General features: G+C 42.9%; 1 protein-coding gene across 3 annotated transcripts in view; it reads left to right on the top strand.

Moving 5' to 3' along the window:
- The window catches only part of HPN (hepsin), a 780351-nt gene that overhangs the window by 456420 nt on the left and 299403 nt on the right, over positions 1-24528 (top strand). The gene's annotated exons all lie outside the window — the stretch shown is intronic.

The raw sequence follows: 24528 nt of genomic DNA, 5'->3' as shown, positions 1-24528 counted from the left end.
GTTTAGAGTTGATGCAGGTAGTCAGTTGGGACAAAATGCAAGTCATGCAAGGTGTGGCGCATGATGATGATGTCAGCCACTGTCAATCCATTTGGGTGTCAGCTGTCATGTAGTATAGAATCAGGCCTGTGTTACTTCATTCCTACATGTTGTTCATGACAGGTATATGACATCAGTGGTTTATATCAATTTACAGATGTAATTACTTTAAATAAAGATTTGACAGAAAATCAAAAAACAAATTGTTACACAGTGCAAATTCTTGTTTTAGAAAATGGAAAGGATCTGTATGAAGGTCTGGCCAGATGCAAGGTGGCTGTGGTTTCTCAGAGAGCATCTGCAGCCATATTGTATAAAACACATTGCTGTAGACGGGTGTTCTGTCATAGGACACGCAAACTGTCGCCATATTTTACAGGAAATGCTTCCACTCTACAGTTATGTTCAAACCTTATTTGACAGTTCGTAGTTTGGGGACCCATTTCTGTTCTAGTCTGGTCAGGGTTTTGTCAATGTCTCCACCTCTACGCGTGATGTTCACTTTCTGTAAGACACACCACTTTATATCCATGTTGGTGTGGGTCTTCTTAACATAGTGTCCACTAGTGGTTTGTCCCGTACCTTGTTTTTATACAACTGGTGCTCGCCAATTCGGGTCTTCACAGCTCTCATGGTTTTCCCAACGTATAGAAGTCCAATTGGGCATTCAATGGTGTAAATAACTTGTTTGGTATTACAGTTTGTGTGATCCTGTAAGGTCCACGAGATCTCTTTGTGTGTGAATACTTTGGTTGTCTCGGTGAACTGGCAGGCCATGCATTTGCCACATCGGTGGTATCCTTGGAATGGTGGTAAGTTCCATAGAGTATTGGAGTTTCAAGAAACATATGGACAAGTGACTCTTTGATGTTGCGGTTTTTCTTGAAGGCAAAAAGGGGCACTTTTTCGAGAGATCCAGTGTTCTTGATCAGTGGCGAGTGCTGCTTGATTGTCTTTTTTATCAAATTGCTGAGGGGACTGTAGGTTGTCACGCATACCAGTCTGTCCAGTTCTTTTTTGGTGGTTTTGGTGAGGCAGATAGTACGGTTCGTGTTTGCTGCTCGTTTGCTTGCGTGTTTCACAGATTTTCTCGGGTAGCCTCTGTTGAGAAGGCGGTTTTGTAGATCTGTGGCGTGTTTCTCACATGTGTCATGGTTGGTGCAATTCCTCCTAATTCTCAAGAACTGTCCATAGGGCAGGTTATATTTCAGACCTTGAGGATGATAGCTTCCAAAGTGTAGTAAGGTGTTCCGGTCTGTAGGTTTCCGAAATAGTTCTGTGTGTAAATGGTCTCCTGACCTGTAGATGTGGAGGTCTAGGAAGTCAATTCCGTGGAAGTCCCAGTGCATCGTGAAGTTGATGTGAGGATTGCATAGATTGAGCGATTCCTGAAATGCAGTTAGGTCTTGTTGGTTCCCCTGCCAGATGAGGAGCACATCGTCGATGTACCTTTTCCACAGCTTGATGTTGTTTCTGTAGGGATTAGTGTCTGCCATGACATTTTCATGTGCCATGTACAAGTTGGCAATGTCTGATGCAAAGGTGGACCCCATGCTGACCCCTTTGATTTGTTTGTACAATTGGTCTTTGAATAGAAATAAATTTTCTGTCATTGCAAGTCTCAAACATTCTAGTATGAAGTCTGTAAGGATGGCTTTGGTGTCATTTATTTTATCCAAAAAGAGTTTCAATACCTCTAATGCCTCTTTTTGTGGGATTGAAGTGTAGAGGGCCTCTACATCTAGGGTGGCTAAGATGTAATCTTGTTCCATGTTGATGGTCCCCAGCTTGAGGATGGTGTCCGTGCTGTCTTTGAGGTAGGAATTCATTTGGTTCACAAAAGGTTTCAAGAAGAAGTCCGTGTAGACTGATAGGGGTTCGAAAATTGAGTCACAAGCCGATACGATCGGTCTTCCAGGAGGTTTTTGTAATTTTTTGTGTATCTTTGGCAGTATGTAGAACGCCGGGATTCGCGGGTGAGCTTTATTGAGGAAAAGATGCTCATCTTCGCAGATCCAAGTTTCTCGAAGTGCGTGGTCTGTTAGGCTGCGAATCTCATCCTGTACTCTTGGTGGGGTCCACTTGTAAAGGGCAGTAGGCGTTGAGGTCACTCAGTAGGCGCAGGCATTCCAGGTCGTAGTCCTTAGCGTTTTGGATGACGATGCCACCGCCTTTATCCGCAGGTTTGATGGTGATGTCATAGTTGTCTTTAAGGGAACGTAATGCTGCTCTTTCATCTGTTTGTAGGTTGTCTGCGTAGAAGTTGTGCTGTGTGAGTCCCTTCTGGACAGCTTAGGTGACCATTTTCTCATATGCTTCAAATTCACAAGGGATAGTGTGGGGAGGAGGCATACATGTTGATTTCATTTTGAGGCCTGTGGTGTTGTCAGTACCTCTTTCGGGTCGTTCCATGATAGTGTTTGAGTTTTCTGGTAGGTAAACCTCGAAGAAGTATTTCAAGCGAATGTTCCGGAAAAAGCGTTTCAGTTAGACTTCAGTGCTGAAAGCATGAGCTTTTGCTGCCGGTACGAAGGACAACCCTTTTTCCAACAGGTTTTGTTCGGCGGCGGAAATTATATGGTCGGATAGGTTGAAGATTGGTATCCTCTCTGTTGTGGTTGGTTTTGGTACCACTGCTTGGTCCTCATTTGCTGTCCCTGGGCTGGTGGTCTTCTTCTGGGTCGCCCTCGTTACATGCCCCTGGGAAAAAAAGGTTGTTGTGGCTGTTGTTGGTTGCCTGAACCTCCCGATGCACTACCGCTGCTTGACGAGGTGCCTGAGAAGGTTACTCCTCTTTTTCTTCTGTTGTAGTTTCCTTGTTGCTGTAGTTCAGTATAGTAGTTATCACGCAGGTAAGGATATGTCTTTTCTTCTGCGTAATTTTGGAGGTCCTTCTTGAATTGTTGGGCTTTTCTCTCAATGGTTATTGTTTTGAATTTCTCGACCTCGGCTTCTAGTTTTTCTAGCTTGGCCTTTGCATCTTGTAATGTGGCATCGTCTTGGAATTTCCTCTCTATATCTAGAAGTTCTGCTCCTTGTTTTTTGCATTCTTCGTCTGCTGTGTCTATGACAAGGATTAGTCAATCGCGGCTGCATTTGTTTCCGACCCCGCTAACATTTTTAGTGAATTTAGGATTGTCCATAAATACCCGTGGGATATTCTTTACCTGCAGTCCTTCTGGGATAATGCCAGCCTTGAGGTACTCCAGCATAAACTTGCCATGCATTTCGGTCCGTATGAGTTTCTTTTTTTTCTGGCTAAGGTTTTCAAGTTCGTCCTTGGCCACACCCTGTGTGAGGATGCTGTCTTCATTACTCAGGGTGGATGTGGTGCCCAGGAGTTTCTTGAAGTAATCGTCTGTGTATGACACAATGTTCACTTTATCCATCTTGATGTTGTTGAGACAGAGTTTGTAGACTGGATAGTCTCTTAGGTGCTTCAACAATCTTGGCTGTTGAATGCACTGACAATAGGTAAGCTTTACTGCACGTGGCTTCATGCACAGAAACTGGTAGGCCTACCCTCACTGTAAGGAATCTCTAAACAGCATGACTCTGCACATTTAAACACCCATAGCCCTTCATGCCACCTACACCATAGGCTGCATGACATGTGTTGTGGCACCGTAATCCAGAACTTGCACAGCCCACATAGATCACGGTCCACCCTTCCCCCAGGACCGATGAGAAGGGGCACTCTTTTTAATCACATTGTATTAAATACAGATTTGCACTAAGTTTTCCGTGCACTTGATAAATGGCATTTTGTTATTTCACAGAAGCCCTTTTTATCCCATTTAAGCACACTCCACATTTAGTGGGACCACCAATAGGTCTACTCTCGCCAAATCTGCTAAGACCTACACCACCACCTCCCTAGTCACACACTAACTATGGGCTAGAGAGGAACCGCACCCGTGGGGCACCATTTAGTAATCCTACTTCCTCATCCCCTTACAGACGTGACCGCGCCTGTTGACAAGATGACGACTGCATCCTAAAGAAGTGGATCCTTCCACCTCTTAATCTGAGCCACTAAGCTCTTCAGATTCGGTAAGCACTGGCATCCGCCCTACATAGTATTCATAACTTTTCTCTGCTAGATCTTTGCTGACCACGTACATCCTGACACGTTCTTTGCCTGTTTCACTCCTACAGACCACATAGGACCCTCCACTCGTAAAGACACTCCTGTCCTGATGAAGGCCTACACCATTAGAGCTCACCTAGCTCCACGCAAAATGGCCAAAACACTGTCGTGTTGACATGTATTATATGTTGTTGTTCAACTCTTGATTGTGCCCACACTCTATGGGCCCCCCACCTGTTTATGATTCCACTGAATTCTCTAAGCTTCCTTCCCAAGGAACCTATAGAGAATGAACAAACTGTACAAGTAGATGTCTCAAATATTGACTACTTGATCATTCGTACTTAGGTACTACACTTTGTATGTCCTCAAATGTGAATGTCCTATGTTTTTTTTAAAAATACCAGTGTATTACTACACCACTGCACTTCAAAATAAAACCCTTTTGTGCAGAAGAACAGTTTCATGAGAATTCTGTGACCACCCACACAAGGGGTCACCCACTCAGGGTGTAGCAGTGGTTACTCTTCAGCAGAGATTGACCTGACCTTGCTCATTCGTTTTTTGATATTATTGTTCCGACCTGGGCAGAGCAAGGCAGTAACCAGGTACCCTTCAGAATACTTGTATAAACTTTATTACAGGACCAGGTCAAAATCTTGGTACATGGGTATTTTATATTGAACGAAAAGATCAGCAGTGTCTCAAATGCACCTAACAAAAAAAAAAATACAAAATAAATATTTATTTGAATAGTGCAATACAATTCGTTAAAGCATTCAAAAATAAATACAAAATAGAATCATATAAAAAGGTAGCATAAAATGGGAAGAATCGGGGTCAGAAACAGTCTTGACAGGTGCACCATGGTAATACCTTTAAGTTTGTTGCAAAGAAACACAGCACTCCATATGAAGGTATTCAAGGTAGCCCAAACCCAGTGTCCATTACAAGTTATTAAAACAAATAAAGCATCCTTTAAATTTCCTAACGTTGACACATTTCAAAATAGGTACCACATAATGGGCCTGTAAATGGGCATATTGAAGACATATAAACATAACATGTAGGCTTGATTCCTCCTTGTCTGGGCAGACGGAGAAACAACTATTAAGTCTCCAGTCCTGGTTCTTCCAAGAAGCTAACCAGTCATTTAGGGGAAATAAATTAAAACGTAGCCTCGAAATACCCCATCGTTCGCAGCTATGAATAACTTCAGTTGAGATAAATAGGTAGTTTACAATCTTGAGGCTTACAGCGGCATCAAACTCACTGAACCTTCTTGCAGTAATGCATAATTTCGAGGTTAGATGTTTGACCTCCATTTTCGAATATCCAAAGTTAATGGGGCACAAAGAGGTGGCTTGATTTGCAGCTTACCATTTTAAAACATGATTACACCAGGGGATCTTTCTGACCAAAAGGCAGAAGGTAAGAGAATACTGAATTAAATTTGAAAGTACAGCTTTTGCATTAGATGATGTTGAAAGCCACATCTTAAGTGGTGCTCTGCATCATGACGGAAAGAGGGGTGAGATGCCCAGTTAAATAGATCCTTTATAACCCAGGGCAAAGTTAGGCAGGCGCAGCAGCCGAAGGAGGTCATTATTTTGGATTTTCTGTAATTTCGAGTGGTCTTCGAAGCCCCAGAGTTCAGATCCATATATCCTTATTGCCTTGACTCATACATTATGAATATCACTATTCATCTGGATTTGATGGTGTTTAAAAGCGTTAGTAAGTTTGTTAACAGCTCCCATGTTTTGGGTAATTTTTTGGGCGGTTTTTTAAAAGGTCACTTTCAAAGAAAAGAAGGAGTCTTTCTCGCTTATGATTTCACTTGGCTCAGCAGTATAAATGAAGGAGCTTTTGGTGATTTTCTTAGGGTTGAAGCTAACAGTCACTGATTAAGTAGCGTTCCCTTTTAAGTCAAGGGAAGCTGTAACCCAACGTATCTGGAAATCGGCTTTTGTGGGAAAAGGGGTATCCTGCCAATAAGGGCGATGTCATCGGCATGTGCCAGGAAATGAATTTTGTTCGAGCCAAAAACAGATATATCAACTGAGCCTTTCAGCACTGCGTTTTTTAAGTTGTATATATATGATGAGAACCAAAGGCGTGCCATAACGCACCCCTTTCGAACAGCCCTGTCTATTTGGAACCACAGGGTTGGTTTCCCTACCCGCCCAATTTTATCGGCTGCCCGAATACCATTGCGAAATTCCATGAGCACCTTTAAAAGGTACGCCGGAAGACCCTGCAGTCACAGTACGCTAAACAGTTGTGACGTATTAACTAAGTCAAAAGCTGTGGAGAGATCAATGAATGCCATAATGATTGGTACCTGCTTTATGAAATAAGAGTTTTCCAGGATCAAGTAAAGGTTTAGCACCTGATTTGTAGTTCCCAAACCCTCCCTGAAGCCAAGTTGGACATCCGATAAAATATGATTGGCCTCAGCCATTTCAAATAAATAGAACAAATAATGTGAGCGAATATTCTATATGAACTATCTAAAAAGGAGATGGGGCGGTAAGAGGAGGAAAATGCATAGTTGCCTTTTTTATAAATTGGTGAAAGTAGTGCATTCTTCCAAGACGAGAGCTTGGTATTAGAAACCATTATTGCGTTAAATGAAAAGTACAGGATGACAGCCCAAAAATGCCAGTCTTTTTTGTATAAATGGCCGGGTACACTATCCAGTCCCGGGGCTTTACCTGATCTCTGAAGCTGGATTGCCTCCAAAGTTATGTACATGAGAAGGTCATGCTGGGGTTGGCATATCCTGAATTGTTTACCATTTCAAGATTTCCTGGAAAGGGTGGAGCATCCTTTATTACAGGACAAGAGGGGGTCTCGGGATGGATTGAATATAGTTCGGTATATTGCCCTACCCAAATATTAGCCATTATATTACTGCCATCAAAACAAACACTCTGTGTAAAATAACCTGTGTTCACCAGTTCCCAAACTTGTTTTCTATCATTTTCAGGGGAGGCATTCAAAAGCATGCTCCAGGCATGATCAACCAGCTCAGCTTTCATATCACTAATTGTAATCCTATATGCGTGCCTTCTCGTAGATATGAACCTGCGCTCTGGGGTCTCTGCTGTCAGTGCCTTAGTTAGGTTCATTGTTGCTGCTCTACATGAGTGGTTAAACCATCTTCTTGTGGGGACCTGTGTTATTCCTGATTCTGGCAAATGAATTTACTTGTGAGGGATTTAAGGAACACTTCAATCTCGTTATGTCGAGCTATCCGATTTATTCTATGTGGAGTCTTGGCGTTTGTCAGATTTAGTATAAAGGCCATTTGGTCTTACACTATTAAAAAAAAAATACAAAGGCTCTTTTTGGGGCGTCAGCGTATGGGGGGCTAATGTGCAGTAGCTTTTCCTACTGTCTTACCTAGGGGACCTACATTAATCCTGTCTGTGTATCTGTGTACCCTTTTAATTGTTAGTGCCAATGGCAGGTGAACGCTCTCGGTTCTGTTGATTATCATAAAATCGGAGATGTTAGGCCATACATCAACAGGAATGCATATGCAATCAATGAGGCTCTTACCCAGATGGCTTCCAAAAGTCTACTTACCGGGTTGGTCTTAGCGAATGCGATCATAAGCGCTCTAAGGACATGTTCAATCATCCAGAGTCCCAAGTGTAAACCAGCTCTTTCGGTCCTGTAATCTATAAGTATGAAAAACCCACTCCATGGAACCGATCTATCTCTGAATCATGTAAGTCACGGTCAAGCCATCCCCCAATTTGGGCATTAAAGTGACCACTAATAATCCAGATGGTGGAAGCAGTGTTTCAAAAAGGATATACATTTTGTTAGAGAAAAGAGCAAGTGATGTTTTATTAGTAACTTGTCTCAGGAGGATAGCTCAGGGGCAACGTGCTCACCTTGGAAGCAAGACGACACAGAGCAACACAGGTTCGATCCGCGGGTCTGTGCTTTGAAACCTCTAGGTATTAAGCATGTTATAAATAACCTATCATATCATATCATATCATTATAAAAGTTCACACACACATATTGTGCTGAGAGAATAGTGAGTCTGACACATTGAAAGAACCCAGCAACACAAGTCGGTCTTTGCATACTGTCTACAGAGGTGGCTACTAGGATGGCTATGCCACCCGAATGATGACCTCTCTTACTCTTGGTGGCCGGGATGGAAAATGCGCAGCAATCCACTAGTAAGGTCTTATCTAGGAGACAGTTTTCCTGTAGGAGAAGGACACCATATGTGTTAATAAACTGGAATAATTCAGGGTCAACAAATGTATTTGTCACCCGGAAATGTTCCATGATAAGAACTGCAGGTGATTGGCCATGTAGTCCTTGACAGACCGGTCTCTGGCCTCATTCTGAGTTTTTCCACTTGGTTGTGTGCACTGGTTGGAAATTCTTCTCATCTTTTATGGGGTGAAGGAGCATCTTCATCAGAGCCAGGCGAACATATTTTCAGTGATTGAAGGATTTGATTTAGGTATTCTTCGCATCCTCGATTGGAGTTGGCACCTGCATCATCATCTGCAATTCATTGTATGCCTTCCTTGTTCATCATCTGATGGCCAATCTCTGGAGAGCATGCCAGCCATGACCTTTGATCATGAAGCCTACAACAGGTAAGTTACTCTACATCCTCCAAGGATTCAAGAGCTTGGAATCTGTTTTTCGAGCCTGTTGGGGGAAGTGCCTGTGTTTTTCATCAACTTTGTCTTTTCTAAGGAATGAGCAACACACATTTTTAGTCAATGTATACATTTATTTGCCAAGGTGTCACACTTTCCATAAGCACTCATAATGCTAGAGTTACTTTGACTATTTGACCTCCACTTTAGCCCGGTACTATTATCAGCATTTACATTTCTATTGACCAGTGGGGTATTTATTGGCTATGTATCTGGTAAATGCAAAATTCATAACAATGAATGTGTCAGTTCTATCATTCACCTTTTCTGCTTGTTTGGTGACCTGCACATTTCACAGAACACCAGGGCTACTACATCTGGTGACCACTGCTGACAAGCTCTTGGCTCTCCTTGTGGAGCTCTTAGTGCATTCTCATCCCTAATTACTAATGATTTCCCCCCCTCATCCAACTTTATCATTCTCACTTCCCTCCATAGGGCAAATAACTGTGATTAGTCCCACTAGCATCTTAATTAATAACTATAAGTCTAGACTCAAAGATGTTCAGGCTCCACATCGCATGGGCTTGTCAATTATACCTGACGTTTTGCAAATTACCCCAGTGTTCTTCCCTTGAGGGAGAGCACCTTTAGTTTTTTTCCTTGCGTCCAGCCGTGTATGTATGCTATAGCTGCTTGAAGATGCAGTTGAGCGTAAATGAGAAGCAGAGCCAATGGGAGATTCTTGACCCAATTTGTGACCTTCACTTGTTTCCAATGAGGCACTCGGGCAGTTATCTCAGGTGCAACAACACCATCCCCATTCGACAAACCACCACAACTCATCACTGGCAATGGGCTAAGGGGAGAGAATCTATTGTGTAGTTGAATATCTTTTGCACAAGTATGGCTTCCCTGGACAATCTGGGGGCATAGAGTGGGAAGGCCTGTTTTCTGGTTCATTCCTTCCTGCAACAGCGGTGTTCAAGTCACCACAAATCCTTTCTTCTGGTGTATCATAGGCCCTCAGAAAGGATTAGTTTCTCAGCGAGGTAGCTTGTGGTTTTGAGGGTGATGGCTTTATAGATGACCCTCATTCCTATACTTTATACAGGGGGTTTTCAGACGAAATTTCATGATTTATAGTGATGCTGTTGCAAGGTCAAGGGGAGTAAAAACCTGAAGTAAAGCAGCGGAACAATCTAAGCTTTACCAGAAACATTCACTGTTGAATTTGTTCTCTAATCCACATGACATTAAGGGGCTGATTCATGGAAAAGTGTGCAGAGATCACGCAAAGTCTGTGCGCTGAGAATGACTCAGCGCGGGCCTGCACACAGAAGTTATTGAGTGCGCTCTGCATATTCATGCAATTGTTTGTGCAAACGAACCGTGTACACAAGTCATGGCCAGAACGCCACCCGACACGCCCCCATGCAAAGCAAAAACAGCTAGAACAGCTTCTTTTCCATGCTCCCTCGGGCGCAAATATATGCAACCTTCAAACAGTGTCTTAGGTCGTTTGCAAGCAGGCCTCAATTTCGAGGACCATGCGCAGGGTCCCCCATAAGTGTTACTGGCACCCACATGATTTATCGTGACTATGGTAAAATCTGCCTATGGTGCCCCGTAAACCATTCCTGCACCCCGCTACACTGCGTAGCCGCACTCCTAAATCAGATCAGAACACCGGCGGCATACACACACCCCTACATCTGACACCCGATCTTACCTCTGCATGGTGAATCCTATGCGCAAGTGTCTGTACTGCCTGCCTTTGGGTGGCAGATAGTATGAGGGCTTTGCATGGCCATTTCCATGCATACAGTTTGCGTGCTCGGATACATGAATATGTATCGCTCCACGCAACAGTGGGCATGTGATGGACTGCCTGTTGCCCATTCCTTGTAATGCCCACATTTTCCCTTGTTCTTCCTCATTTTTTGACTTTGGCCCCCTACCCTGCCCTCTGTGCAAGCCACGCCCACGTTCTGCGTGGTATCTCGTGCAAGACACTCAGCCTCTCGCAGTGACGTGCCAAGCCTATGCGAAATCTCTGCAAAGTACGGAAAAGTACTGCATGGTCGATTCCATTAATCGACAAACAGGATTTTGCGCATTATTTCGTACGCAAAGTCCTTATTTTTCACGCTGATATTTCCATGAATTGGGCCCTAAATTTTTGTTTGCTTATGTGTTGGCCTTTAAACAAAGCGATTTGTCTTCTTCACTCTCATGTGTTACTTTTTTTCCTTTAGCATGTGGCAACCCAACGGACTGCCACTATTGTGAACCAAAAACACTCACGACCACCTCGATTGTATTTAGCATATTTCCTCTGTGATCTCTATCCCATGGTCACAACATTCATAATCACACAGAAAACTCCCACACCCTTAGCCACAGGCTTCACCAGAGGCTTCACCAGAGGTTTGGGTAAGGTGGGATTAAATTAATTGATAATGGTGTCTTCAGGGTCTTAGTGAGGGGCAGATTTGTCAGCATCTTGCAGCCACACCCCCTCCCACAAACTACCACGCCCTTAACTTAAGATGGGAAGGTGAAAACTGAAAAATGAATCCTTTAACATGCTTAAAATGGAAGTCGCATCAAACAGTAGGAGAAGTGAACCACTTTCATTAAAAAAATGTTTTAAGACAATGGGCCTCATTCCGAGTGGGGCGGTAAGGGATACCAGGCACCGGTTAAGGAGACCGGTGCCGGTAATCAATTACCGCCTTACTACGAGGTCACTTAGCGGGACCCATCAAGGGACCTTGAAGCTAATAACGGTACCGCAATTTGTGGTACCGTTATTAGCTCCCTCCCCATTCCCATTGAGCCCTATGCGGGGTCAAATGGGAATGGGGAATGGATTTTTCAATGGGGATTTACCGGTCCCACAAAGGTCGGACTACACCGGTAAGTCCCCATTGAACGAGACCGGTGCCGGACACGTTATTGGTGGCAGTCATGGCGCAAATAGCGCCACGACTACCACCAATCTCGTAATGAGGCCCAATGAAATTTGTTTCTGAATATTTTCCCAGGTTTCAAATCTCACTTATGTGAAAGCAAATTACTACAAAGGAAAGAGTCTTACGTATTTTCCCATTAACACTCTTACAGGCATGCCCATTATGTATATACAATATGGGGTTTACTGGTTTCAGACAAGCCCATAATGTATATGCAATATGGGCTTTACTGGTGGTATACCCATCTCCCTCCCATTAATATGTAGGTACACTTTTTTCATTGCGAATGGCCACAGGTCATGCAAGAATCAGGCGCAATATTCTGCAGTCACAATGTGGCCTATTTCCATTGTGTTCCGCAACAATGCTTTGTGAATTGGATACATTTTTTCAGCATTAATAACAAAAGATGCAGTTAGGTGAAACGACCTTGGCTTTCCTGAATGGCTTTCTTCTGAAAGGGAGTTTGCTGATTTCCCTGCAGGTACAATTTATCGAATTTTGCTCTACTGCCTGTGCCCCACATCTTGCCACTGCGTGCAGGCCATGACTCACTTCTTTCTGATCCCTGCCCTTGCCATCTCCTCCCCTATACCTTGTTCCCGCCTGCTCTGCAGAATTTGAGACATTACCTCTCTTTCCCTCCTTGATGACCACATCACCATCCCTGCATGGTTCCTTGACCCGCGCACCTTACCACCTGACCCAGGTGTTACAAATGCCCTTTTCCCTTAATTTCCTCACCGCCTGATTCTCCTTGCCCCTTCACCAGTAGCCCACTTTCATTCCCTTTACACAGGACACTCCCCACTGCTCACTACTCCCCTTTAGTCATGCTGCCATGCGTGATGGAGCAAGAGGCCCTCTTCTGTGCCCCTGGCTGTTGGTGAGTGTTTTCAGCCATGTCATTGCTGCGGGGTAGCCTGCAAGACAGGAAACTCTTTGTGCACTACTTTTATCAAAGTCTATCTGTAACTGTAAACTGCGAGTAATAACACAGTGTAGCATCCCACAACAACTTGTTAAACAAGCATTGGCAAAGCCATCAGTTTTGGCTTGTGTTTAAGTAATAGACATTTGCAAAGCACTGATATTTTATGTCCAGATACTCAAATCTTTTTGCACCTGCCACCATTGATTGCCAGTGACTACCAATATGGCAGTGCCTGGCAAATGCCTTTCTCCTGTCTATACAAAATCCAAACTGTTGCCATCCCACATGGTTGTTTTATATGATCTTGTTTGTTCTGTCTGAAAGGCCTCAGTTCTACTGATAGCCAACAGATGTCCACCCAGAAAAAAATCACACTGTGCTTGTCCTATTTTGTGCATCAGGATGCTCAGAGGAGGAGAGCAAATTATGTAGCTGAACAAACTAAAGGTTAGAAACATTGAAAAGGCATGCTTCATTATTTGCTGTGCTGCATTCTCAATACCCAGGGACATGATCCCACAGTAGTGTAAAGGCACAGACCAACATATGATGGGTCCAGAGCACACCCTCAACCACTCAGAACAGTCTTCCCCAGAAGTTTAGGCAAGACTTAATTGGTCATTTATGCTGCATGGAGAGTGTGATTTTAAATGCAGCTCTATCAACCCTTCCAAAATGCAGAGGCAGTTTTAAAAACAGTCATCTGTGTTTCATGGAGGTGCTTATTATGCAGAGTGTCACCGTGCATTTGGAATCAGTGGTGGCAAAATTGTAGTCCAACTACATGTAGGAAAAGACAGAGCAAAGAGGGGCGGAGGGGGCTAAATATCAGAGGATGACCCCTGCGGGGTGTCACACGAATTGAATGATGGCAGCAGCCTCACTTGCTGTTTTCATCTTCCTCCTGTTGGGTGTCCTGACCCACGTTTAAGCTATCATGCCACAACATTTGGTGCTGTGGGCTTAGAAAGTTCAAGATGGCGGAAAACCCACATGTGCGCCGAAATCCAGGAAAGCTGCACAGTTTGTGCGCACACCAAAATGGTTGCCTCACTTGCCACCCACCAGTGCGAGAATGAAAGGCCGGGTTGCCATGAGGGAAATGGGTTGCCAAAGGACAAACAGTAGCGCCGGTTAGCTTCAAAGCGACTAAAACCACCATTGGACTACCCGCACAGTAGTCTGAAACCATTGGGAATGGCAATGCTGATTGCCAAATGCAACCTAGAATTGTGGGGAATTCATTTCTTAAATCCCAAAAATGGGTGCAGTACCAGTACTCACCACTATCCAAAAGCCGGCGTTTTAAAACCACCCTGTGTTTCTCTGAAGGCAGGCTCAAAATGCCTATTTTCAAACATTGCAACATGTGCAAAATATTCACTGAACACCAGCAGACATTTGGCAGAATGGAGTTTTGTGTGCTTACAAAATCTGGGAAATGAAGAGCCCAAAACAATGCTTATAACAAAACTGCTATGGAGTCAGCAGTTTAAGTTGCACTGGATTTAAAGACACTAAAATCGAAAATGTTTAGATAAATGAGTGACCTATGTTTGGTGTCACATGCCTTTGTAACTGTTGAAATGTCATAGTTTTGCACTTAGAATCAGCATTCTAGCTGCATGTGTAAAATTGCAAGTTAATTTAAAAAGCAACAAAAAAACATGACAGTTAGCTGAAAGTCTGGCTTAAGGAACTTGATTCTGCCTGGCAACTACCCCCATCAGGAGTGAAACTTGAGTCACAACTGTGTTCCCAGGCCCATCTGCCTTTTGCTGGCCACACTAAGGATATGCCATCTATCTGATAATTGAATTACCTGTGCTCTACAGGAGCTCTGAACAAAGCCTGTCTTGACTCAGGCAAAGGTTTTATTACAGCGGTCGTAAAATGTAGCTTCCTCTTGGCAGAAGCTGGGAGGGGCACTGCCTGTGAGAGCAAGCTGGCTTGGCAGAACTGGATAAACCAGTATTTCCACCATGTGACCTGGGAAACCACACCCCTTTGTAGCCAGAATATTGTTTAGAAAAAGATGAATAACTCATGGTGCGGACATGTGAAAATTTTATAAATGATACCATAATTCTTGTGATTTTTCTGCCCACAGTTTAAGAGGTTTTTAGAACCGGTGGTATGTTCAGGGGGGTGTTAGCGGAAAAGTGGATATTACTCTAAATGTATGCATGTTAAAAATCTGAAACTTCATCAGTTAATGTCCATACTCCCTGCGCACATGTATGTAAAGTTGGGTCAATGTCAGAAATTGAAAAATCAGTTAAAAAGTCAATTATGTGCCATTTCTCAATGCAAGCTCTTAGAAACAGCAGATTTGGGACAGAGTATACCTCATGTGATCTGTGACATGGGTATGTAATATCAAACAACTGTGTAACTGTGAAATATGGATTTTGATCATATATAGATTTGGGTGCACAGATGACAGGGGAGGTTTTTCAAGAGATCATAAATGGATGACATCACTCTGACACAACTTAGCTTCCCCAATCAAGTGAGAAATGGAAGTTTGACCAATTAGAAGCTGAGAGAGAGGTAGGGTCAGTGATGCAAGAACACACCCATTTTCAAAACACATAAAAGCAGAGAGACAGGACAGATAGGGACTTTCAAATCCATTTGCAGCTGGAAGCTCTGCCGGGAAAATCCATACTTTACCTCCATCAATCTCCAGAGAAAGCTGTGCAGAAAGATCCAGACTTTAAATCCCTCAATCTTCAGAATCCAGAGAGAGAGCAGACCCAGATCACTGTGAAGTGCAGAGACCAGAGGCGAGTTTAAAACCTGACCAGATCCATGGCGAGGCCCATTTCACTCAAGAATATAGTGTGAGTACCTAGAAAACTGTGCAGAACCAATCTCCTAGTTAAAATAATATAATTCAATCTATTTTAATCTAAGTAGAACTGTCTCCTAACTGTCACCTGTCATTTGCATAGCTGTCACTTGTCATTTTCTAGTTGCAAGCTGCACTTGTCATTTTGAGCTTTTAAAATTTCAAATCTGAAAAACGACCTTCACAAAATCGCTCATATCTCCGCGACCGTTTGTCTTAGAGACTTGCAATAACTTTCATCTGAAAGCTTAGAATCGTGGCTTTCCTACGAACCTAGAACCGCATTCCTACCCCCTATAGTTTTACCGCAATCGCAGAACACGCATCCGCGAATTTTACCGCGATTTGCAAATTTCTCCACGTGTGAAAACAGAAGCTGCTTGCCTTTCAGTTGCCAAAAATTCGTTTAACCTGCTAATCATTCCTAGGACATTGCTAAAGTGAGCCTGGACTAATATTAACTTGATTTCACTCACCCTGAACCTCCTAGAGGGAATCAAAAGCATTTTAGCATACTTTTCACTGAATTGCCAGCACATATCAAAGCATTTTGCCTGTGTTTTCAAACTTCTGTAGTCTAAGCTTGCTGGGGATTGAACTGAATTACGTTGATTGCATTTCTGAGAACTGTGTGCTTTCCTCCCATTTCCTTGCATTGCATAAAGAGGGGGGGAGTGAATAGCCAGAGAAAAGTGATTACATTGTTTGGTTGAAATCATATTGAGTATTTTCTGTATTGCATTCATTGAATATTGCATCCACCTGAGCTTACATAAAGCATTCTGTACCACCTTCTTCTTTCGTTCCTATTCACCTGTGTGCTACCTTATCCATTTTATGTCAACTCCTTATTGATTATAGAGAAGCGTGTTAGTGCCAGATTCTCTGTTGTTAATATTTATCATATCAGATTAAGTGTGATATTCAATTATTAATTTATTATAAAGTGTGATATACATATCTATTGTTTAAATTATCGAATAAACCTTTTAATTTGCAAACCAGAACTACTTCTTGGCTCAGTGGGGTCAGGGGGATTCCAAGAGAGGGGTGTTATATAGGGGTAGTCATCCAGAACGCATGAACTGGACATAAAGATATATCAATAAGGGTTTTCATTCAGTATTATAGACTAGGCGTTGACTTAGCTGTAGTGTTGAATTGAATCCTCTTACACTCCTGCGATTGAGATGCGACGTTTGAATGCATTTAAATAGGATATTAAAAGCCCCTCTCGATCGGTGGTCGAAGTGTAAAGAAACAAGCACTGGCAATACAAACGTGGGGTAATCTAGAACAAAGAGGGGATGCTTTGGAGTCTGCAAAAAATGGCTGCTCTGAGTAAACACACACAGACTGTAGAACCACCCACATCATACTGACATCACTCACTTAACAGCCAATTAGGTGTTGTTTACATCAAAAAGGCTACTTCAACACTACACAAATCACTAGATGTACATTTTCAGTGCCATTTTAAACCACAACATACATGTTTATTTGTAATACAAAATAATGTAAAATGTGTAACATAACTTGAAAGCTGCAATAAATATGATTTACGCAGCAATTAAGTCAAATTACTTTTAAATAACATTAACAGATGCCAGCAACCATTTTTTTGAAAATTATTTTTATTGTTTTATCAAAATAAGATTTTACAATACATTATTTCTTTCAGCATTTCATCGGACGATCATCGCAGAACAGGACTTTGATACTTTTGCACAGTTTTGTTGAGGCCGTAACAGGCTTCGACGTTGTATTTCAGTTCAGCTAAATGCATTGGATTAGAGACTATTTATCTGCTTGGTGACCGCCTTTGTCATTTAGTAGATTGGTCTCACTGTGTTCGATCATTTTAGCCAGTGCAATTTGCCATGTAGTTTTCTCACCTCCTATTAGTCGGCACAACCATGTGTCTTCTTCGGCCAAGATGTCAAAGCCTGCCATTCGTGATAGATGTTGTTGCCTGATGGCAGTTGTGGATGGACAAATCATGATCAGGTGACTTAAAGTTTCTTTTGATGGATAAGGATCATGTTTACAGAAGCGCCAGCCATTAGTTGATGTCTGACCTCGAATATGCAGAATCTCATTTGTTTTGAATAAATTCAACCGTGCTCGTAAGATTACGTTTCGTGCCTGTCTGCTTGGACATTGATTTACATAGTTTTGCAGCTCATTTCTTTTTAATGTGTTGCTAGGTAGATGAAGACTGAGTTTTAGTTTTGCGGCATTGTCTATCGTGGAGACCCAATCATTGTCTTTTATTTTCCATGGGTTGGTTATGAGTTCTTCCTCATTTGACATGATATTATTTAGAACCGCTTGATTTTGATCTTGCCAGGTATTTAGCATGTTACAGTTTCTGCTGTCAAATTCCCATTTTAACAACCTAAAAACTTCATTGCCGTTGTCCATTCGACATTTTCTGTACAGCATAATGGAATTGCAGAGCACTGTGCATTCTAATGATAACAGACTTAGTTCTCGTCTGATAGCTGGCCGTCGTGTTGAATTTGGTAGATGCAGCACTGTGCGCCAGAACAGGGCCTCTAACTTGGGCCATAATTGTGTTGGTATCGTGGGCATTGCTTCAACGCCATATGTCACTGTCGGCACCACCTTCATTTTATAGAAATTGATCGTTGGAACTAAGGAAAATTTTCTGAATTTGCCATTGATGACTTTAGCTTGGGCAGCTAGTTTTTTGATCTTTGAATAAAGTTCTGCCTGCATGGCTCTTTCTTTTTCTGAGCTGTCCATGATCCCTCCTAGGTATTTGAATTGGGAAACGGTCTCAATTCTGGTTTCTCCCAGGTGCCATTTGAAGTTGTTTTTTTGTTTTTTCTCACAATTTTGCTCGTGTTGATTTCAAGGTGATTTTTTGTAGCATACACTTGAAGAGAACTGATTTTCCGCTGGAGCCCTATTTCTGTCTGATCAAAGATTGTCAGGTCATCTGCATACAAAAGATGGCCGATCTGTCGTGGACCTAATTTTGGTGGAAAGGCCCTGGTTGAGTCTTCTATTGTTTTGATGTCGCCGATATAAGTGAGAAAGAGTGCTGATGCCAGCGGGCACCCTTGTTTTACACCTCGTTCACTGTGAATTTCGTCTGATAGCACGCCTTCACGATTCAGACGTACTCTCAGTGAGGTGTGGTGGTGTAATGCTATAATGGGGGCGAGTATGGAATTAGGACACTGCCAGGCTTTTAGTTTGTCCCATAATACCTGTCTCTCGACCCTATCAAAGGCTTGAGTGAAGTAGATGTATACAACAAACAGATGGCGTTTGTTTGGTAGAGTATTCGCTTTTAACGTGCTGCATGCTATGATGTTACTGGTCGTACCTGCATTTTTCTTGAAACCGGCCTGAAAAGGATCATTGCATTTGGCTCCGGCTGCCCATTTTTGAAATTTGGTCATGAGTAATGAGGCATGTACCTTGCCCATTACATCAAGTAAGGCAATTGGTCGAAAGTTCTCAGGATTTGTTAAATTTCCTTTCTTGTAGATTGGAATGATTATGGCTTTGGTCCATGATTGTGGAATAGATTGTGTTTCAGTACACCGGCGGAAGATAGCGCTCATTAAGCTTGCCCATTCTTTGGGATGGTTTTTTAGCTCTGCATTTGAAATGCCGTCCGGACCCGGAGCTCTGGAGTTTTTTAGCTTTTTAATGGTGTCAAGAATATCTTCTTCTTTTTCTAAATTAATCCACGTTACACCATTTTCTTGTTGCTCTTGCAACGGAGGACTTGCAGCTGATCGAAACACTTTGGTAAAGTGCTTTTCCCAAGTAGCTTGACAAATGTTGTTTAGAATATGGTTGTCTAGCGTTTTGTCTGCGTCACGTATTAGCGTCCAGAAATCTCTACTGTTGTTGGTGACGAGAGTTTTGGTTATGTGCTCGGCATCTGCCTGATGTAATTTGTGCCTTTGAAATCTTACCCAGTCCTTATACCTTTTCTTTATGTCTGTGCTAGCGGATTTACGAGCTGCTCTTAACGCTCTTCTGTATTCGCGCCTTTTCTCGTCAAGTTCTTTATTGTAGACGTGTTTAGTGCTTTGATTAGATGCAAACCCATTTCCCCTTTTTTGGCAGATGTACGGGATCAGTAATGGTTGATAGTCAATAACATCAGTGCCTGCAGAGTATCTGTTTTCATTGTACTTGTTTGTCACTTTGGTGATATCTGAAGCATTTATTCTTAGCCTTGTATCTTGCGCATTAGGCTCGATTTGGGTGGTGAATTTCAGATTCTTATTGCTTTTTAAATTCCAAGCAGTTCCAAGCAGGTTGTGGTCGCTCGTTGATGTACGACGCACCATGAAAGATTTGGTAATAAGGAGTAATGGCTGTGAAACGAAGATATAATCAATGGTTGTGGCTGCGGCAGGGCGCTCCCACGTCGGTATTCTGTCCGATGCTGGAAATGCATCATCTAGGTTATGAAGCCTTTGCGATTTGCTGAACTTTAGCCATTCTTTGCCTTGTTGTGCAGATGCCTGATAGGCTGCCGAGGCTTTCTTTGACTCTTTGCAGATGGCATGTAGGTCTCCACACATTAAGACGGCGGTGGCAGGATATTCGGTCGTGGCTGCAACGAGCAGATTTTCACACAGATCGATTAATCTTTTTGCGGTAATTGATGCTGGGTTCCAATATAAATTGACTATGATGACATGTCTTGGTCCTGGATTTGAGTTAGACGTGTCTTGCAAAGAGACTAGTACTGCTAGCAGCGATTGGTTTGCCATAAGCGTTTCCTTTACTTGAACTCCGGATCCGTTACGGCAGGCTGTCAGTAAACCTGATGTTGGTCGACCTTTGCTTCCTCTGGCAGCTGGTGCTAGGATGGTCTGATATCCTTCCATCGTTGGTGTTTGTTGGAGCCAGGTTTCCTGGAGACATATGATATCAAATTCCCCTAGGTTGGGCCCACTTGGCATCGTCAGATGGGAGTGGCCGTGTGTATTCCAGGAGCAGAGGGTGAGTTATGTTGGCCCTTCTTTTGACGTGTCACTTGTCGCAGGGCCACCCTTCAGGAATGGCGATTTCGTACGATGTGTGGTAAGTACCATTGGTAGCCAAGCCGATAGCCCTGTTTTGTTACTTGAAGATATGTCTTTCGTATTTTGTGCACTCTTCGTTTCCTCTTTTGTTTGTAAATTCATTTTTTTGTTTAGTTTTCGACTGTTGTCGGATCTTTGCTCTTTTGTGTCTCGACTTCTCTCCCTTGGTTTGGAAGATATTTGTTTGTGTGCAGGTATTTGCGGCTCTCTCTTATGAGTGTCGTGATGTAAGTCTGGGTTGTCCACTTTTATGAAGTTGGGGTTTTCTGATGGTTCACTTCTGCCTTTTTATACAGGGGAAGCCTGTGTGTAGAGTTATCATGTCTGGCTCTGGAACCACTTTGCCGTCTGCGTACTGAGGCATCCGGACTTTTATGAGCCTGATAAGCTGATTGATCTTCAATGTGAAATCTATAACTGTGGATATCATGTTTGTGCTTTAGTATCTTTGTGTATACCGTGTGGGAATTCAGATGGAGTAGAGTAGCTGCACCAGATCGATTATGCCATGGCTCCACAATTTTTATGTCTGCCGAGTGGATATCTCGCAGTTTCTCAATTAGGCTGAATGTGGCCATGACAGATCTCCTATTTAGGATGATATCGTCAGTGTTGCACCTTCTTTGCGTCATCCTTATGAGCCACCTGTGGCTCGTTTGTCTGTTCGGTTTGTGGTGCGGGTCCTTTGGTGTTAGTCCTCTGACCCTGTAGTCCTCGTTATTTCTCCGGCTTGATCTGTTTTTTGCTTTTTCGTCTGTACGTGTGTATTCATCTCTATCATGATGATTTTTCGTTGTATTTCTGGTGTGTTTCTTATTTTGGTCACCATGGGTAGTGAGACGTGAGCGTTGACGTGATGTTTGTGGTTTCTTTTGTTTGCAGGGTTGTCACTTGGTTTCCAGTCAGACACATCTCTCTCCCTCCTGGTTTTCCTGTCCGGGTCAAAGTTGGTGTTGTTACTCTTTGGTTTCTTGTGGTTAGTTTCTTTGTCAGGCGTCTTCGTCATGTTGTTTGCTTTTCTGTGATGCTTATCGGCCTCGGTGGTTTTGAAGTGATATTCCAAGCGGTTGCGTTTTTCTTCCAGGGTTTCAAAGTCGTGTTCTTTTTGATCTTTATTATTTCCTCCCATGAATGTGGTGACTTCTTGATTTGTTGAATGCCCATTTTCCTTGGCTTTGCTGAATCGTTCTGATGTTACAGTTGTATTTAGATCATCTTCGGGGTAGACGCTAAGATTCAGTAGTGCGTCTACTGTGTCTGAACCTTCTGAAAAGTTTCTTGCCGCTGAATTCCTTCTAACTTTGTGTCTTTCATTTGCCTCATTCCCTCTGGAACACGCTGCGTTGCTAGTGAGAGCTTTTTGGCTTATTTCTACTCGCGCAGATGTTCTTCCCGTTGTTTGCACTTTACGTGAGGTTTCGCTGATGGAGTTACTTTTTTGCGGTGGATTATTGTTTTTTTGAGAGATGGAGTTATTGTTTGAGGTTGTTGAGGCAGATCCCGCACCCAATTTGTCTTTGCGGTTGGTAGGTTCAAAGATTGCATATGTTGGTTCACTTATGTCCTCCTCCATGTGGGTGTTTACGGTTGCCTTGTTTAGAACTAGCAGCACGTTGGCTGCCTGGTTTTGTGGCTTCAGTGGTGACCTCACCTTGTGGTTACATTTGTTGGTTTGATCTTGAGCCTTTTTCTGAGCTGTCGCAGTGCCATTTGCACTCTTTTCTGCTGTGAGGTCAATAACCATATTGGTTTGTGATCCAACTTCATCTGTAGTGTGTTCTTTGGCTTTAGACGTTGGTACTTCATCATCAGAGGATGTGGCTTTATTTGTTATGTTTGTGACTTGCTGATCCATCCTGTCATTGATGCTTGCAGCATTTTCTTTTGCTGTTATATAGCCCTCCAGGTGCAGGACCTTAGTCAGAATCATGGCTAAGACGACCTGTTGATCTTTGACAGACTCGTTCATCGTTTCATACAGTTTGCAAAAAGGGTTCATGGCGATGGTTATGACTGACATTATGCCTTGCAGGTCTGTTTTCTTTGACGCTGAGTCTTGTGTTACAGTTGGTGATTGGTGGGCCATATTTTCATTGTACATGTGTGCAGGGGCAGAGTGCCTTTTGATCGGTGTTTGTGTCAGATGTGTTACTCTTCCCGTTTGCAGTGGCGACGTGATATTTCTTGCCGATAATCGATGTGCATGTGGCCTTTGCAAATTGGATACGGCTTCCTTTGCTGCTGTTATCAAACTATCGTTGGGCATCATAGTTTTTGTTACGCGAGGATTGGAATGCACGGAGGAATGGTCTTGTCCTGTGAAGGCACCTAGCATTGGTGACTCTGGAAGTCGGTGTTGGACTTGAGATGGAGATTCAACAGCTACTTCCTCATGCTCCTGTGCACCGTTTAGCTCATTTTGTTTCACGGTGTGGGAAGATGCCACTGTAGTAATGGTAGGGGTTACAGAGCGTTGTATCTCTACGTTAATTTCATCGTTGGATTCTTCGATGTTGGCGTCAACAGGGTGATGCGATATATTTAGTTTCATTGGCACACAGTCGCTCTGTGCTGACTGCTGGCTGGTTAGGATTTGTTCCCTCGTCAAGGGAATTTTGTTCGGGCTGACCCTTGTTGATGTGTCAGTGATTCGCACTGTGGGGTTTTCGCACAGTTCCGGCCTCTTTGCCATCTGGTTCTCAGCTTTGTTTTGTTCTCCCATATTGGGCTGTTCCTGATCTATACCCGGGGGTTGCGTTTGAGATTGATGGTTGCGTGATGCAGCCTTGTCTTTTAATGTGTCTGAGTTGGGTGAAGTTGGTTGTTTGGGGGCTTCTACAGACTGAGAGTTGGATTCTTCTGCTTTTTCTGACTCTATTTTCTTTGTACGGCCAAGTTTTCTTTGCTTTTTTTTATTCCAGCAAACATTCTGGGAATAAAAATGGCTGACACATACACCACACAGTAGAAATTGAGCCAGAGAGTACACAAGAAGGTGTGGTTGGAGGGAAAATATGTGGGAATGGGAGGCAAACCCTATAGATTTTGCTTAGCAATGGGCGTTAAATGGGTGGGGCACATTGCCAAACAACATATATCCATCTTCATATGTCAACCTGCATTAAAAAGCATTGCAAACCTACATTCAAAGCTCCTATTTCAAGCTATTATGTTAAAGCTCTTATTATAATGACAAGAGTTTTGCCGTTATAGGTAGCATTGTCAGCACCACCTAATAGCCAAAACTAAAAAGGGCAATATCACACAAGGTGCTAAACAGTGATAACTTCATTGGTTCACTTGGAAAGTACTTAAATATGCTGCAAGCGATTAAAACAGATATCAGAGCTTAATAATAATTATGAATCCTGTTCCAACACAGTATGTCCTTATAGGCATTTAACTTAAGCCTTAAGTTGTTTGTGAAGTGGATGCAAGGCTTGCATGATAATGAAGTGCTGAGACAAGCCAATTTTATAGGATGACTTCTCCTGATGAGAAAGTTCTGTCTCCAATAATACAGGAGGTTAACCTGAAGTGCCGTGTTTACAAAACATGTGTTTCACCAAAGTGAGAGGATTTACGTGGACGGCCCCTCACATGTAGGACACATGTGTTCTATATTCATCACGGGGGACATCAGAAAGAGCTGAACATTCACTTTCAGTCCAATTGTGCAGACCAGAGCTTGAAAGTGATGTCGCCAGGCATGTAAAGGTGCATTCAATCTTCATGAACAGGATCCTAAAATAAATCCATGGGAAAGGCAATCATTCCCGTGCACCTTAGTTGAAGCAGGTGCAGGGGAATGGGCAATGCACAAAAGTGTGTTCTCTGCCCCTTGTAGTCATTATTTTTAATGCAGACTACAGGGCTAAGAACAGCTATCCCAAATGCACCTCTAAC

Source organism: Ambystoma mexicanum, chromosome 1p (genome assembly GCF_040938575.1).
Source record: "Ambystoma mexicanum isolate Mex_15411 chromosome 1p, UKY_AmexF1_1, whole genome shotgun sequence".
NCBI lineage: Eukaryota > Metazoa > Chordata > Amphibia > Caudata > Ambystomatidae > Ambystoma > Ambystoma mexicanum.
This window is presented reverse-complemented; position numbering and strand designations above follow the sequence as displayed.